The sequence below is a fragment of the Cygnus atratus genome, chromosome 14 (assembly GCF_013377495.2).
Source record: "Cygnus atratus isolate AKBS03 ecotype Queensland, Australia chromosome 14, CAtr_DNAZoo_HiC_assembly, whole genome shotgun sequence".
In the NCBI taxonomy this organism is placed as follows: domain Eukaryota; kingdom Metazoa; phylum Chordata; class Aves; order Anseriformes; family Anatidae; genus Cygnus; species Cygnus atratus.
In genome coordinates this window covers 18473374-18484226 of record NC_066375.1, presented here as the reverse complement: position 1 = coordinate 18484226, position 10853 = coordinate 18473374, and positions in this window count along the sequence as shown.

The window sequence follows — 10853 nt, the reverse complement described above, 5'->3', positions numbered from 1 at the left end:
AGATCCACAATTCTGCCTCCTTGATGTCAAAACATTTGTAAGGCTAAGATACCTCTATTTCCCACAGTAAGGACAGCGTTCCTTTTGTCTTTCAACATGGCAATGTGCTCTAGGTGGTCCTGCTCAGCAGAGGAGTTGGACTAGATGATCTTCAGAGGTCCCTTCCAACCTCAGCCATGCTGTGATTCTATGGTGCCATGGCCTGTAGAGAGATTTAGTTTCTCAATAATAAAATGAAGCATTTCCAAGTTACTATTTGCTGTTTATATCCAACCACTTTTAACCCTTTACTCTCTCTCCATAATGGTTACTTTTATGAGTTCCAGAATTTACTACTCTATCTAGGGATTATATGTGTGAAAACAAACCCTATATGGATATGATTTTAAAAGGGAATAGGAATAATTTTAGCCTTACAGATTTCAAAAAGTGGATTTTATTTTATGTTTTGCAAAAAAATTATTCATTGGCCAGAAACCAAGAATTGTAGCTCACATGAGAACTTTGAAAATGCTCTGAGTGTATGAAGAGCTTCAGAGTATTAGAACAGAAAATAATTTGCAGCTTTAATTACAACATTTGTTAAGGAAGGAAAAAAAGAAAGGAAACCTACTATATCTTTAAAATCAATTCTTTTGTTATGGTACCCAAAGCAGTATTTCTTTATTCTCACTGTAGTAGATTAGCAGCAGAGGTGATTAAATTCACTGCAATATGTATTCAGATTAAAGAATGAGAAACACTTGTTATCTGCAATTGTTACCTGCACACACAATGCTCTGAGCTCCTCAATAAAACAGTATCAAAAAGATTTAATGAAAGAAATGGAAGCTTAATAATCAAATTATGTTCAATCATAAATAGTACATATATTAAATAGGACTTCTTATTTTAGTTTACCTGCAAAAACTCTAAAGAGCACGTGAAGAATGTATTCTTTTAAGGGAGATGTTGTGTCTGCCAATGACACCTCAGGAAACAGTGGCTGTTACCTATGTTTTTCTGGACATGGTTTTCTGGACAAGAACCAGAATACTAAGCAGTGTGAAGAGCATAATCCCAGAAAATCTGACAGAGATATATAAAAATATCAATGTTGCCAGTTAAGTGTATTCCAGTTATGTCTCCTGGAAAACTTTAAGTCTTGGAACAGCACCTGTTCTTCATTTAACAAAATCTTTTGAGGTGTATTTGCCAAATTCCCTAGGAATTCAGGAGAACAAACTGCATGTAAAAGTCTTGTTTTGCTGGCTTCCAGTGAAATTTCTTCTCAATACCCTACAAGATATTCTGCATAAATCCATAGTTCATAAAAAGCTGTTGGAACTTTAGCAAGTAAAAGTGAATGTGAATTTAGCGTTGTGGAAAATATGCTATAATTAGTAAAACATCTCCATCCCTCCTTAGCTTCTGCTTATGTTCTGGTAATTTTAGGGATTTCCCCTCTTTCCAAGTTTTCAGGTCTCCATCCTCACCTGATGGTCCCATCTGGCTTCTGCTCAAGCCTGTTTCCTGTTTTTAAATAGATCTTGATTGTGCAGTTTGAAAAGTACACACATGATCTCTGAAGCACCATCGTGTTGTCAGGTGTTCTACATTTTTTACTGAAGAGCCTTCTCTGCACACGTAGAAAATGGGTTCTGAAACCCATCTGCATCTTACTCTTGGATAATATGATGCTTGTGCTGATACCCTAATTATCTCCATGGACCCAGCTTCAGTGCTCACAAATAGTACGTCACCCATAAGTGTCACCATTTGTATCTGCTGCTCTTAAATGGAGACCCCACAACTGGGAATGGACTAGTTTAAAATGAGCCAGCAAAATCAGATGATAGCAGCTGCCTTTCACTGCTAGGTTTTGCATCTGTTCAGTTTTAAAACTTATCGCTGTCATGGCCACAGTGAACGCTCCATAGGGCTCTCAGAAAGAACCAGGGAAAGCTGCTTGGGTGCTAGAACTTGTGGCCTTGAACATATGGATGTTTGGGTTTATGTGTGAAAAATGCTCTGCAGCACATTTAGTGGATCTTTTGATTTAGCCACAATACAGAGCTACAGTGAAGACAAAAAAAATATATATCCTCTTACATAATCTTTCAAACTGAAGAATACATTTTCACTTCTGTAGGTCTTTCTCTACTTAGCATCATTCTCTGCGGTATCTTCTGCACTCCGTACCTTTCTATTGCTAAAAATATTCTGAAAGTCTATTTACCTGAGATTTACCGTACATCTCTGAGACCTTAATGTGTTTTTATATCCTGTAGGAATTTCAGAAATATATCAGTAATAGTTATACCCTATCATCTTTGTTCCCAACACAGTTTTTCCTAGGTATGTTTTTGGAATATTGTCATGGTTACATCTACTGCTATTTCTGACCCTCGTAGCCAGTTCCACACATTAATCAAACTCACTCAGACAACTTTCTTAGCTTCTGCTCATACTCAGTTATCATTCCGATTCCTGCCCTGTTTTTGAACTATGAGGCATCCATCTTTCCCTATGCCTATCTTCTACCTTTAAAATAAGCTCCTAGCAGCTTTCCCTTTAAAAATTTAATTCCTTTTTACAAAGAGAGACTTCCTTGATCATAATCAGTGCAATGACAATTTATAAAATAAAATCCTACTGTATTGATGACAGGGAGTGAAAAAAGGTGTATCAAAATATTTCTGGAAAAAAAAAGAAAAAGAAAGAAAGAAAAGTCTGTGAAGTATATGTTTGTATGTGTGTAAAATAGAAATTTCTCCTATTTCTATAAAAACACCTCCTGGTGTTTTGACTAGCGATAATAGTCACAGTTTAAACATAAGGGATGGGAAGATAGGCTTTGCAATGATCATTATGCCCAGCCCACTCAAATGTCAAAAACTTGAGAGGTAGGTAAAATTTGCATATTATGTGCCTTACATTTTGTTTGTTGGAGACTGATAGAAGAAATGAGAAGAAAGAAATAAGACAACAGCTGAGTGAACCCATAATCAGTTTCTTCTCATTAAAATAAAGTTGCTGAGTCATCTTATTATTATTAGTTATCATCAACAGTTCAGCATTTTTTTCAGAAAAAAATGAAGTTCTTGCATAAAAAGTTGAATATAATTGATAGCAAGATTTTCCTTCAATGTAACAGATATCCAAAGTACATGTTTTACATCTTTTTCTGTACCCTGGCATTGCTAACAACAGGCCGTAGAGCCACAGAGTGGGACAAATGTGGTTTCAAGGTAATAAAAAGAATCGTGAAATAGTATTTAACAAGGTCAACTTATATAGTAAGCTTGGATATAATGTGGAGCTGCAGACCAGTGAAGGAAGAACAAAGACTTAGAAGCATGTCAGCAAAGAGAGAAAAATGATCCCAAGTGGATCTTGGGGTGAGAAGGAAGAAACTATCAACATGACCATCCTTCCAGCAAAAGATGCCAGATGGTGGCAACTCACTGTAAGACCTCACCACCACCGTTACGAAACCACCAACCTCAGGAGCAGGGAAAGGGTGAGCCTAACATCAGGAAGAGGCATAGAAACTAAAAACTGGGTATATAACAACTTTAACTGTATCGTTATTATTGAAACTTTTTCTGCAAAAACATATTCTTTCTCTACATAATTACATCTGGACTACGAACAATTCTTGTCAGACTGTTCAGATTCCTATTATAATCACAATAAATTCTTGGCTTGCTATGTAAGGTGTGTTTCCTTTTTGCCCACAAACAAGATTTTGAGCACAACAGAATGACGATTCCCATGCCCATGGAGTCTGGATACTTTGATGACTCTAGTGAATATTCATTCTTTCACATTACAGCTTTAAAGGACCTTTAATGAAAGTGAGACTGCCTCAGATAGCCTTAGATTCTTTCTTCATTTCTTCAGTGTCAGGGTGAGATCACCAGGACAGTCTCCAGAAAGTTTCACCTTCAGAAGTGCTCTGTTGTTTAAGTGGAGGAACAACTGTTCTAATCCCTTGAACTAAATGTCTTTCCTTGCACTTGGTTTGAGTTTGTCCAAAAGACAAATCACTAAGGGATTCTTTGTATCTTCGCTGGGAACTGCAGCCCTGCAGAAATGAAACTTGGGTTCATAATAATTTTTTACTGTGCAAAGAGGGAAAGGAATTCTGCACAGCTGTATATGTGTCAGATCCTGCTCAATGAAACCTGGCTGCTCTGAAAATTCTCTGAAAACCAGTCCCTGCCATAATAGCTACAAGCTTGAACATGAGAGTCCAGAGACTTTTTTTTTTTCCTCTGTTCGTGACTCTGTTTGCTCACAGTCACCAATAGAAAATTAGTTTATATCTCTCACTGCTGCAGATCTGTAATGATAATCGCTCTCTTCTGACATATACTGAAGCTTGATCTGTGAATGCTTGTGGACATGATTTTCTTCTGTAAAGTGATTTAAAACTGGAAGGGCTTAAGAAACAACATTTTTACAAGTTTCTCTTCTTTAATATTTCATTGAAAAATTTATGTGAAAAATATATGAAGAATGTATCAGGAAATGAATATATGGAAAATATATGAAGAATGTATCTTCACTGCAAAATAGCATTGGACATCATATACAATGGGAAAAGGTTACGTTTCTCTTCTCACATGGCACTGGAAACTGAAGTTTTTTGTTGCCTTCAGTGATGGGAAGAAACATAACCAGCCATCCCCTCTGAGTGGGACAGATCATTTCTTGTTTATTAATAAGAGACTGAAATATAGTTCTAACCATATTATAGGATTACACTCTGACCCCCCCCTCCCCTTTTTTTTTGGCGGGGGGGTGGGGGGGTGTGAGTGTAAAAATTTATTCCTAGGGAGTTCCAGCTCCAACACGAAGGAAGAGATTTGTAAAATCAGGTGCTACTCTACAGGGACAGGGCCAAAGGTTATATGTACCTGTCTAGGTGCATATGACAGCAGAAGTGCTAACAATCCTTATCCAGAAGGATATTGTTACTTACATTCTTAATGTATCACACATCTAACCTGTGATCAGGACTAAACTCCACATCCACCCCTGCACAGTCTGTTTTATGAGTGCAAACAGCGTCTTGCATGATATAAGCTGGTTTAAGTGGGATTGCATGGGTTACTACTGGTTACCGTGCATTAAAAATGAAGTGAAATCAAAAGCATTGTTAAAAAATAAAAGTTTAATATTCATTATTTGCTTATACTCATTTTGTGAATGAGTTAGCTTCATGATGAGTTAAAGAGCTGTGTATCAAGCAACTACTTGCTGTTCATTCAGCTCGCTCTTCAAGACACATTTTCTATCTGACAAACATGTCCGTAATGATACTTCCATGATCTTAAAGAAGCAAGAAACGAGAATATACTCAGAATGAATAAATAAACCCATATTGTTTTTAAATTTATTGTTGCCTGGCTCCCCAATCATTCTAAGGTTATCTGACACACCTGACGTACCAAAGATATGGGCTATAACGTGGCTGTTAAGAGCAATGGAAGTGTGATTCCCAGCAACGCAACCTTATTTCCAGTAAGACACAGATAATGATTGCTTATTCCTTCATAATAAGGCCATTTACAATCATGCCTAGTCTTCATCAAACACAAATAACTAGGCACATTTATGTGAGTATTTATTTTGTAAAAATAATATACACTTACAAGAACAGTTGATAGAACTTCCCCAACACCTTTCTGCAAAAAGCACATTTACTGTAAGAAAATACGTTGGTTCCTAGGCAATTAGGTTCCAAGATTAGATAAAGTCCATTCAGGTAGAAGATGTAGTCCAAGGGTTTCTCCAGGTGACAGAAACAAATTTGCATTCAACAATATTGTGTTAACATATCTGAATAAGATGAGTCAATTAGCTAAACGAATCATTTTTCAGAAGTGGAAATTGCAGAAAACCTGAAGAGTTTACTTCAGAAGGAACTCTGCTGAGAAAGCCATAGAAAGTATTCAATTTGGCATAAGCAAATCTGAGGACAGAACTTGTCAGAATGCAGATGCCTATTCTAGGAACCAGGATGGAATTCCTTAATTCTGACTGATATCTTAAGCTTGAATGATGAATTGCATGTTAAAAGGAATAAAAGAAAAATATTGACACCATGGATTGTTAGAAAACTCATTTCATTTCCATGTATCTGTGTCTAAATGAACTGTTTATTTAGGTCATCGACATTCTAAAATCCAGATCCTCCAACACCATTGTTTTCACACAAGATCAGGATGCCCCCAGACTTAAAAAGTAACCTAGTCAGAAACCTGGTCTAGTGTAAAAGCTTGTAATGAGGGACATTGATTTGGACAAGAGGGCTCCTAGTAACAAGTATTACCTGTAATATCCTTGGCTAGAGAGATGCTTCAGTCGTGCATACTTACATAAGTTTAACACCAATAAATGTTTTCCTTGTGTAAAATAAGTTCCTTCTCACTTTCCTGCACTTAAGCCATAATAGAAACTCCCTAGTTCAGCCTTGTAAGAAGATGAGAACTCTGTAATCTTATTATTATTATTATTCTGTGACCTGTGTAGAGCTTTTCAAGATCTGTTTCTTTATGTTCAAATTGCACTGTCATTTCTGTCTGGATTATATGCTATTCAGAGTTTGGTATTATGTAGCACTGATGTGGTGATAATCTCCACGTCAAACTCTTTTTTTTTTTTATTGTTACCTTGTTAAGACCACGCACAAAGAAAGAAAGAATGAAATAAAAAGTTTAGTTTTCACATGCAAACAGACTTTCCCATTCATTAATTGCAAAAACAAGTGTCTCCAACAAAAGCTTTTTTTCAAAGGTGAGGAGGCTGTGCTTGAGGTATTTGTTTCCTCATCTTAGCTAAGCAATCCATTCTAAAACTGGGTGGAGCACGGCAAGATTTTTTTTTCTGTTGTTATAATTGCTTACAGCTTTGCCTTTCTAATAATATTTATTACAGTGCTGTCAGACCCAAATCAGAAAGTGCCCTATACAGTGGAATATTATTAGCTGAGTATTTGTTAAATGAGTTGACTCAGTAGAGCAAGAAGGACACTGGTCCTTTAAGTGGGATAAGCATTCAATGTTCCTGATTTCCAACCCAATACGGGGAACACCACACTACAGTGTTTTGCTGTGTATTTAGACATAGAAGATGAGAATGAAAACATTCCCTGATGCATTTCAGTCTAATGAGGATTTATATTCAGTTTCACCTGAATTTTGAAGCTCACATATAAAATAAAAATAAATAAATAAATAAATAATCTAAAATAAAAAGTTTAGGAGGGTTATTCAGTGAGAAAAATTGCTGAAATTACCAGCATTTTACATGTTTGTTTCTAAACAGTGACAGATCATGATGTAAAGATAACTGCATCATGAATGATTGATTCCAGAAGTGAAATTACCATGCTGGCAAAATACACAAAAAATGTGCAAGTATCCTGACAAACTATGAATATGAGTACCTTACAAGGTATTACAGAACAATAACCTTTATTCTTCCATTTTTCAAACCTAATTGAGCAATAACATTTTTTTTTTGAGATAATATTGTTTAAATAGGTCGCTGCAAGGCATTCATGTTTTCCTAATTTTACTGAGAATAGCATTAAGCTCCATGCTCGTCCTATTAATTTACAGTGAGATTTTAAAGTAATCTTTTCTGAAAAAAAAATGTAGCTTATTTGAGAAGAGAAATTACGTATAATAGTAACAGATGACAATTAGATACAAAAAAACACAGCCAGAACAATTGGTGAGAACTCACACTAAACAATACCTATTCAGATCACATTTCAGTAACGGTTGTTAACTTCATTTCTTGAGCTCTCCCAGCTATAGCTCAAATCTACAGGAGCTGAGTAATAGCAACAGGCAACAATCATACCCCATGTGCCTCAGATTTCACATGCAGAGATGCATAAAACAGTTTTAAAAGAAATGAAAAAAAAAAGTGGGGGGAGGGGAGGGGGAAGAGGGAGGTAAATCAAAAAATAAACCTTCTGAGATTCAAATAATTCCAAAGTTATGCTTTTTACAATTAGATGTGCCTAGATAATTTCAAATAAAGTCAAAGCTAAATTCAAGCTAAGATTACGATGCAGAAGAATACTGAAATTATTTCTCAGTTTCTGTTCATTTCTACCTAATTTTGTCCTTCACTTGCCACTTAAATGTGTAGCCATAACTACAGTAAAAAGAGAGATGAGTAGATTATATAACCTCACGTAAACAAAATAAAACATATTTATAAAAAAATTCCAGCTCAAAAAAAATAAAAAAAATGAAATGATTATCTTAAATTACAGAACTTTATCTGAATCATCTGAGTTCGTACAAGTATAAATGCTGCTCTTCCAGCTCAGGCCATTGAAAATGAATTATGTGAGCTTGGTTTTATAATTATCACTCTGTTTTTTTACTGGCTATAAAAGTTTGTTTCATGCCTCTACATTTTGTTATCCTTCCTGGGGATGGTATGTATTTCCTCTCCCTGCCCAAAAGTCTTATATGATGGTATTTTGGTCCGCTACATCACCCTAGTCCAGTATATCTGACAATAGAAATACTTTATCTATTTATTTAGCCAATGTGCCTCAACTTTCTGCTGGATAAACTGATCCCAGATTAGATGCTATGTTTCAGCCTCCATTCCATTTTGTTTCTTTCTTAGGGCTGCTAACACTGGTCTCTGCTTCTGGTAATCTTAGTGATAATTGGCCACGATCCCATTTTGTTTATACTAGAAATATTTAAAACATGGCAATCATTCTCATGCTTACTCACAACTTGAATCAATCAGTTGCATAATGCAAAAATTACAATGCAATTTTTCAGTAGAGCAAACTAGAAAACATGGTAAATACTATAAGCCAAAAGTTTTATGGATAACACTGTCAATAAATGGACCCCAAAGTTTTCTTAAAAAAAAAAAAATCATTTTCAAAAACTTATAAGCAGCAAATAAAATTTAAACCAAGTTTAATTTGCATTTTCAACCTTTCTCTGTACACACTTGCTATAGCCAAATTCTACAGAATCTGCAAATATGGAAAATAGATGCTTTAAATATAACTACCAAAGGCTAAAATTTATGATGTGATCGGGTGCAGTAGCTAATATGAGTGCACATCTTGGGGCAGATACAGAATAACTGGTCTGCTATAACTGATAGTTTTACAGTGACTAATAAAAAAGCTTCATTGCCATGTAATATTTAAGACGTCAGTGAAAGGGTTTAAGAATTGGATTGCTTTACTCAAAATGGCTGACAAGTGCCAGCAAGGATGATATGAGTTGCTGAATGATTACAAGAAGGTGTGTAAAATATATGTCATGATACTTAGGTGCTATGTTTTCAGGTACCATCTTATTCAGTAGAAAACGAAGTAAATATTCAAAAGAATCCAGCCAGCCTTTAAATCTTGAAGTAGGCGTAATTTTCAGAAATGCTTGTTTGTTTGCTGGCAATCTAGGGTCTTCACATACTGTAAAGACTGAAAAGTCATGTGCTGGGAGCACTCATCTCTGCTATTCTAGAGATTTTGGGGTCCTAAATACTCCCTCTGAGACTTGTGTACTCAGTCCCTACTTAATTTTGTTTTGGTTATAGCAATTTATTTGTGAGAACTGTAGTATTATGTTAATCACTTTTCCTTGTATGCCTCAGTACCTCTGTGACTTAGGAAGGATAAAAAAATTCAAGCAGTACTCCTGGCTGTGAATGGGACTACACAGATCTGTGCCATTTACTGCTGCTACTAGCATTTGCTGTTACACTAGCCTTCCAAGGCTTTAGTCTGATCATTTTGTGAGCAGTTTTTGAATATTTTATATGATTAGAATACTTCATGGAATGATAACTGTACCAGTAGCATAGGAAATAAACTGTGTTCCACGGGTGACCTACCTAAAATCTAACTACCCAAACCATTAAGTAGGGGTAAGAACCATTTTCTTTCTCCCTGTTGTGAACTTGTTTAGCCTCCTTCTCCCCATGACTAACTAAATTGGCCAAAATACAGTTAATAAACTCTAAAGGCTGAGTCTGAAACAAGCTTTTCTGGAAACAATGTGACTCAGCATTTCATGGTTTGGTCTAGTTCTTCTGGAATAAGGCTCCATCCAGATACCAGAATCATGGTCTCACTGGTGCCAGAGGTCTAAGAGGAGGGAGCAGGACAAGTAAACACTTTTGTCTGATTTCTGAGCCCAAATCTTCCAATGCAGTTTCCATTTCCTGTTATGGAACTTCAGATGGCTAACTGGATTTTCTATCTTCTATTCTAAGCAAAATATTATCTTCAGTTTCTGTCTCCGGTGTGGGAACTGACAAGTATGTTAATTGGGAAGAGAATAATCTTCACATTTACGTGATCTACAATTCTGAGAAAAAAATGGTTGGGTATTGTAGTGAACATTTAATAGCAAAACAGAAATAAGTACCACTGTAGCGAGGTCAATGTCAATCTCTTTTCTCAGGTAACAAGTGTTAGGATGCAAGAAAACAGCCTCAAGTTGCTCCAGGGCACGTTTGGGTATCAGGGAGAATTTCTTCACAGAAAGGGTGGCCAAGTGTAGTGGAACAGGTTGCCCAGGGAAGTGGTGGAGTTGTCATCCCTGGAGATATTTAAGAGACGTAAAGATATGGTGCTTAGGGACATGGTTTAGTGTGGACTTGGAGGTTTTAAGTTGATGGTCGGACTTGATGATCTTAAAGGTCTTTTCCAACCTACATGATTCTGTGATTCTGTGGGAGGCCTGGTCCTGGGCACAACTTTGGTGTTTAAACACTACAAACAGACAGAACAGACGTGAGCAGGGAGAGAAAATTGAACACAGTGCTTTGTGAAAAAAAAATTTCTGTTTTAAATGAGATAT